Genomic DNA, 8264 nt, shown 5'->3' on the forward strand with positions numbered 1-8264 from the left:
TCTGTGAAGTGTAGATTGTTTATAGATTTTTCAAAACAAAGCTTTAGAGCGGTGTTATTACACAATACAAATAAATAAATATTCTTTGATACCTATAACATACTCGGTGACGTTCAAGGAAGAATATGCCAACAACATACAACAACAACAACATACAAATTACAAACTTCCCATGATTCCTTTGCTTGTGGGATAGCAGGAGTGGCAAGAATCATTACGTTAAAAAAGATTGGCCAGCTCGAGAACATATAGAAACTGGATAAACAAAATATTCTAAACAAACCTTTGGTTAAGCTGGCTAAAATTCTTCCAGCTTTATTACGTGCGAAATTGAAGGATGGAGTCTTTGATGGACCTCAAATTCGTAAGATGTTGAGAGATGAAACGGTCATTGCCACAATGAATGTCAATGAAAGAGATGCATGGCTGAGCTTCAATAATGTGGTGGAGAATTTCTTTAGCAATTACAAGTGTGACAACTACAAGGAATTTGTGTCAGACTTGCTCGAAAACTACAAAAGAAATAGATTGCTTGATCAGTTACAAGCAACACTTTCTTGATTCCCACCTAGAAAACTTTCCAAAAAATCTTTTAGATTACAGTGAGGAACAAGGAGAACGCTTCTATCAAGATATCAAGGAAATGGAAAGACGTTACCAAGGTAGATGGAATACGAATATGATGGTAGACTTCTGTTGGATGCTTAAAAGGAAGAGCGTTCACAGTGGCAAGAATCGGAGGCGAAATCCATTGCACAGATCTTTCGAAGATAAGTGGCTTTACTGACTTTGATACTGATAGAAGAAATTAAGAATAAAAAAGTAAAGGGGTTTTTAGGTCATGAGGTTATACTGGTTATAGTATTATCAGATTAAGGGGCAGAGGGTGAAAATGGTTTAGGGTAAACAATTTTTTCGGTTTCAGCTGTATATGGAGTGTTTTTGAGTTATGTCAAAATCCTGCAGTGTAGTGGCTAAACGGATTGCGTTTGCGATTTCAGCGGGAAAAATACATAGGAATATCATATTGGCATCTAAGATTCAGAAAAAAATTTTTTGTTGGCCTGTAAAATTTAACTGGCTCAATTCTTATATTCTCCAATGGAATGGAAGAGGACTACCACGGTAAAACCAGGTGATGAAAAATCTTCATTATTACGAAGTAGAGCTAAAACTGATTAATTTAACATTAGAGATAATGAACGTACAATTTGAATTTCAGTGTTGGTTTTCTAGAATTATATTTTAGTTTACAAATGTAAGTTTTAGAAATCAATTTCACTTTCTGAAACAATATCCTAATAATTTTCTTGAAAAAGTAAGAATGCTATATCAGTCAAGATCAGATAAAATCATAAAAATCTCATCTGATTCTTCTAAAATTCCAAAGAATCCCTGAATCTCTCTTTTTATATATTCTTTTGAAATTCAATTAACTATGTTAGAATTCGGTAAAATTACAGGATTTTATTAACGATTTCCTGTAGGTATTTGAATTTCTATGAAAGCTCTTTGAATTCCATCAATACTCCTTAACGCTCCAATAAATCTCACAAGGTTCACACTATCCTTTTAGAATTCTATAAACCAGGGTATATTCTAACGGGCAGTTCTAACAAAATGGGCAGCCGGTAGCTTCTAAATCCTCAAACCTATCAAATACTATCAAATCTTCTATATTTAGAAAAAAATCTTGAAATTTCGTGAATTCTAATAAAGTTTCATGAAATTTTATTTATGTATTTAACTTTATTTACTTATTATTGATAGTCCAATAGTTACATGTAACCTATACTATAGTTATAGCATACAAAAGTATTACGTATTATGATACTTATAATTTGTAAGTTTAATTTAACATCTATTTAAAATTTATATTAGAATTTGCGCAAATCGCAAGAGGCTTAACCATATATTAAACATACAAAATGTCAAAAATGCAATTTTGTGGATCAAAAATTTTTTCCATGAAGAACCATTTCACACAGAAGAGGATTGCCAAATACACTTTAAATAGAATGCCAATTATTTGAAGTATCACACTGTACACTGGGCTTTGTGCAGTCACATGACTGTACGCATTTCGCAATCAGGAAAAGCAAGGCGTTCTGGGTTTCCTACGTACCTAAGCTTACTCTCGATGGGTCCCATTTCTAAAATTTTAACTCTGGCAGGTTCTGCAGCTAATATATATAATGCATGAAAAATATTCTGATGGTCCAAAATTCCAATGATTGCACCAGTGGACCTAATGGATACAGCAGGAAGATATTCGTTTGGTTCTATAGGGCGAAAGGACCCAAAAGCGTGTTTTCTGATGAGAAACTGACGATTGGCAGGAAAATGGATGTTTTGTACATTTAATGGCACGTGTGAAATAAGTTCATCTATACGATTGCTCACAATTTTGGCAAGAACACAAGGTCTGACAGGAGAAGAAGGTGGAGATGTGGGAGGAGAATGGGGCTGGTTGACAGAATATGAATCAGCTGTATCAGGAGAAGAAGTTCGAGATGAAGTAGCAGAAGGAGATGGAGATCTTGTTAATCCAGAAATATATGCTTCAGCTGGTACATTTTCGCTGGACTGCGAACTTGAATCTGTAAATGGAAACAGGAATGTATGAATTGCAATTAACAACTTTGCAACAGAAAATTAGCTTCATTTTCTATGCAAGATATTCTTTTAAGAAAATCCAAACGTATTAGGTAAAAATTTAATTATATTTGGTTGAAAATTTGACTGTTTTGTCTAAAAGTCAACCTTTTTTAGACTTTTAGGTAGCAGTAATTGACTGCGCGCAGAGAAATCTAGTTTGAAAACCTAAAGATCATTGTTCGAAATAGGTGACTCAGTCTGAGATAAGTAAAGCAATCCATTTTCACATTGAGCTATCTGAGAAAGGTTAATATATAAATATCAAGAATATGAATTAAATGGTTCCGACTGAACGCTTGTCGCTGAGTAACGAAAGATTCGCCCGCAGGGGACTGAGTGTAAAAACGCGTGTATAGTCGGAGGTACATGAACGAAAGGAAGATCGAGTTATAATGAAAGTCAGAAAAATAAACAGAAATTCTGATATACGTTCCAAAATGTAAGGCAAGCGTTGTAGAATCGTCGGTAGACATTCCTTTAATGCAGCTGGAAATAAATGACGTAATATAATGATAAAGTAGCAAAAAAATCTTTTACTTCTAATAACTGAACTCAATTTGTTTTCTAAATTAGGCAATTGCACGTATGGTCACTTACACACATAATCTAACGCTCAAGCGCTATAAAAAATCGCACCCGCTGATGATTCGAACCCTACCTAAACAACCTAAAACCTAAGTCTATACCGGATGCTTTAGCTAATTACGCTAATGTATCGCTTGAGTTTTGTTGACAAAATCTCAGCCAAGATTTTACTAATAAACTAGGCATAACAGAGGAATATATTTTTTATATTTTTTCGTTTCAAGAATTTTATATAAATAGGTGGAATTAAAAATGTTCCATCAAAATATTTGAATTTAACCAATTTAAATTTTAATAGTGAATTGTTTAATTTAAATATTCATTTAAATTGTGATTTCTGTTCGAATTGTAAAGCTCAAAAATTTAAGGGATTTATTACCTTTAGATGTATTATAAGTAAAAAATATTTAAATTTAATTTTCTAGCTTGAAAAGGAATAAGTTTTAGAAATGAAAATATTTAAATGATACGAATTTGATCAAGTTTTCTAACAGCTAGTATTTATTTATACATTTTTCAAAAATAAAATAATGCAAATTGTGTGACATAATAAATAGTGTAATAGTAGAATAAATTGCAAACATAGGTAAGTGAAATAAGCGATGTTCATTACAATTTTTTATTTATCAAGATTTAATTTATCTTTCATCATGACAGAATGAAAAAGGAGATTTCAAGACTCTTTTTGTAGACTTTTCTAATCATTTTAAACATTGCAATGAACAGACTTTAATATCACATAGGGTAAAGTTGAAGTTAATGAACAGTTAAAGTATACACGTTTTGTGATATTCAACTTACAAGTTTTAAAAATTATTACTTGCAAATTTTAATGTTAATTCATTTTCAGGATTAAAAGGAGCAACGGCTATATACAAAGGATATCTTGAGACATTTATAGAATAAAAACATTTTCTATATATGTCTAAAGATTAAAACAGATTTTGAAATATTACAAAAAGTTTAAAGTATTTAAAAGCATTTTGAAAATTTAACAAAGATCTCACGTATCTCAATAAAAAGGCTTGCACACCATATTTAAAAGATTTCACAATAATTTGACGAAGATTTCGAAGATTTAAAAGATTTCAAAAAGGCATGTAAATAAACTTCAAATATTTCACAAAGATTTAAAAATTTTGAAAATATTTCAAGGATTAAATTATTTAGAAGATTTTAGAAGAATTCACCAAGATTTCAAATATTCCAGTGACTTCCAACGCATCAAAAAGATTTCAGAAATATTAAAAAAATGTCGAAGGTTTCATAAAGGGTACAGTACACCAGATTATAAAGATTTAAACATAACGTTAAAGATTCTAAGCGATTAAAAATTTTTCTTTAAGATTTCAAAAATATTTCGTATTAATTTAATAAAAATTTTAAGTATGTTACGACAAACCGTTTGCCGCATGAAACAAGCTCACCACGAAATTTAGCTTGGGAATGCTGTTCTCCTTCCTAAAGGCAGAGTTACTTTACTAACACTATTGGGGCTACATCTGTTCCAATATGGGCACACAGCGGGTCCAACAAGAGAGAGGATCCGCACCAAGCTACGGGCGAACAGCGCGCGACGCATTTAGTGGAATGGAAGCTTCTGATATGTCCCCTAAGGGTTTACATTTTTCTTACACCTTCTCTATTCCTTTATACACCCTCCACACACTTACTTGGTGGTGGAAGGGGGACCTACAGTTTAAGGTGGGTTCTGAACCACCAAGAGCGACAGCCTTAAGTACTTAGAGAAAACCTTTTTCTCTAAAGGTACCGGTCCCACGACTCTCCGGAGATGAACAACTCCCTTGCTAGGCTAGTGTTCACCGCATGGGCCACCGAGACTCTTCCAGAGTGCGAGGCGGGAATCGAACCAGCAAGCCGAAGGAGTGGGTTCAAAGCGTGGAGTACTTTACCCAGTCAAAGTAGGAAGATCACTGCTTCATCAGTAACAATTCGAAATACTGATTTAACTAGTGACATTTTTACTGTTGTAGTTTAAGAGGGTTGGAATTGCAGAATTCGTGTACTCTGAAACCCACGGCTTCAGATGGCTAACATGAAACTCATAATAAATAGTCATAAGAAAAAAATTTGCCTTATAGCAAAAAGCTTTGATTCAGTTACTTCGGACGAAAGGGAAAACGATGAGGAATCTAAAGTAGGTAATGATGGCGCATTATTAGTAGAATCAAAACAGTTGTTAGGGGGAGATCAAATTGAACCTAGGATTCAAAAATGTCGTTGAACAATAAAAAATTATGATGATCCTTTTAAAGCTACTAAAAATAATTTCAGAACTACTGAATCACTATAAACGCATCGCACCAAATACTCACAATCAATCCAAGGAGTTGGGGAAAGTAAGTTAAATTTTAATACAAGACTCAATCAAAGAATGCACGAACTTTTTTATGTTGCACAGTCCTAAAATCCTATAACACACGAGAAATTTGCATAAAAAATGTAAAGCAAGAAATTCTCGAAACTACATCGTTGAGTTTAAAAAAAGAACTTTCAAGTGGAGTTGCAAGGAAAAATCCCAGAGGTGTTAGAGAAGCACAATAAATAAAAATCCAATCAGAAGTCTGGTTAGCTAAAAAAAGTATAATTCGCTTTTTACAAAACACGGTTAGACCCCAATAACTTGTCCGCACAAACCTCTATAAAAATTTTTCTGAAACCCTTAACTCCCAATTGAAAAAAAAAAATCAGTTTTCGATAAACGATCCTCATATTCCCCGCATACCTTTGCAGCAGAGACTCTAGTCATTATGCAGACACTGCAAAATACCTGGACACACCGAAAATCAATGTTTCCCGGAAAACAAAAAGTTTCACATGGAAGCCTTGGAAGCTCAACCTCTGGATTGTATAACTTATCTCTAAGAATACACCAAGGAAGCAGACGGTGTCCGGGAAACGGAAACGACATCGGAGGCAGAGTATCAGCAATATCCGGAATCTTAAATTCTATCAAAGGGTAGTTACGCGAGCAACTTAACCAGTAAAATCGTTAGGTGATAGTGGCGCATCAATAAATCTAATAAAAGATTCATAATGACTGATCTCACAGGATTTGGGAATCTGCGTCCGGTTAAATAGAATTAAAGTGTCTTTTTTATTTAGAGTGTCATACTCAACCGAAAATACAACTGATTAATTTTGGCTTAAAAATTTATCTTTTTTACTTGAAAAGTCATGTACTTTCTTAAAAAAAGAACTGTGTTTTAGTAGAAAATAAATTTGCTTGACTGAAAAAACTGTTTGGTTTCTTTTTGTAGGTAGAAAGTACAAACGGCGTAGTGTCGACATCAAAAAGGTGTGTAGTTCAAAATTTTTAATATTTTAGATCCTGATTAAAAACTGTTCTGTCGCCAGTCTTCGAGGTTTCGAATCCTCTGAGTTTCATATTTATAAATAATTATAAATTAAATCGCACAAATAAATTTTTTCATTTTTATATTTAATTTTGAAAATTTCAGGAACTGTTCCTAAAAAACTTTAAAATTTATCCATACATTTCTCATAGAAATAAAGATTCAATGTTTCATTTTCTTATCTCGTAACCGAGATCTAGCTACAATATTGTGAATTTTTTACGAATTAATTTTTTCTCGGTCTTAGGCTGAAGCCGTGTGAAGGAGATAAAACGGAGGTTACGTAAGTGGAAAAAATTTTCTTATCATTACACAATGCTTGCAAAAATCTATTCATACAAGTGATATAATTATTTTTTAGAGTTGAACATTTCTTCAATGTCACAAGTTTCGGCAAACGTATTAAATCTGAACACGTAACCTGATACGTCTCTCTATATTTCACAATACAAATAATTTGCATATAGGTAACATTAACACATGGAGCAATGATTTAGGTTTAATGAAGGGTAAATTCCTCGTATTTCTTGTGAAGTATATGAGAAACCATGTCTCATAGGTTTATAATTTTGTAAAGCTATACATTATTTTACAACGATTTATATACGTACTATATATGTAAAATACAGTCCAGGCGCAGCCATTCAGAAAAGGATATAGAGAAATAATTGCCCAAATTTGGTTTCAAATTCAAAAAAAGAAATTATGTTTTGCTCGAAATTTCGAATTAGACAGCTGCTGTTGAACATTTGAAATTTACCATGTACAATTTATAGGAAAAAATCACTTTTGGTGTCTGCAATCATTTTGGGTGGGTTTGGGAGAATTTGACGAGTATGTTATAGCACTTTGGCGAGTTTAGAGATCTTTCGGATTATGGTGATGCGTTGTTTACTGCAGATTTTAAATACCAAGTCTTTTTTTGAGCAGTTACCAGGATTTTTAACATAGTTTTGAAAATCAGCAAAAAATGGAAAGAAATCCTCAAAAAATTAAATATGCTTCCTTTTAGTTAATATTTGGTTTTTTATAAATAACTGAGGCCACGTATGTTCAGTTTTTATGCCAAAGAATAATCTGCATAGAAATTTAAATTCAGATTATCCGTTTTTGAGATGGAATGGAAAACCAGCACCCCTGTTAACGTTTGGATCAAAATTAAGTGACGCTTTAGACTATATACTTCAAAATTTTCAGCAAACTACTTGCATTTACAATTTATTGGCCTTCCAATGTATTCTAAATAATACATTTTTGCCGGAAATTAAAGATGTATTGTTATATTCACCAATTGAACTAAAGATGACGACCAAGATGGCGAACAAAGAACAAACGATCTTCATTTTTCTCAAGTAAATGCGAACTGATTCCTGCGTATCAATGAAGAATTTAGATAACGCGTGTACCTACTGAATATGCTGGTTCTTTATTAGAGTATATACACTGTAAACATTATCGAAATTGTTTGTTTTCTTTCACGCGCAAAATGAGCGATAGAGAGTATATAGAGATTGGGTAATTGGCAAATATTTTTTTAAACGACTGCGTACGCATTACGAATGGAACTTTTACATTTATTCCATCTTTTTTCTTCGTTTTTTTACATTCTCATCAGAGAAGGTATTAGATTTATGACAAATTTGA

Source organism: Belonocnema kinseyi, chromosome 1 (genome assembly GCF_010883055.1).
Source record: "Belonocnema kinseyi isolate 2016_QV_RU_SX_M_011 chromosome 1, B_treatae_v1, whole genome shotgun sequence".
Classification (NCBI taxonomy): domain Eukaryota; kingdom Metazoa; phylum Arthropoda; class Insecta; order Hymenoptera; family Cynipidae; genus Belonocnema; species Belonocnema kinseyi.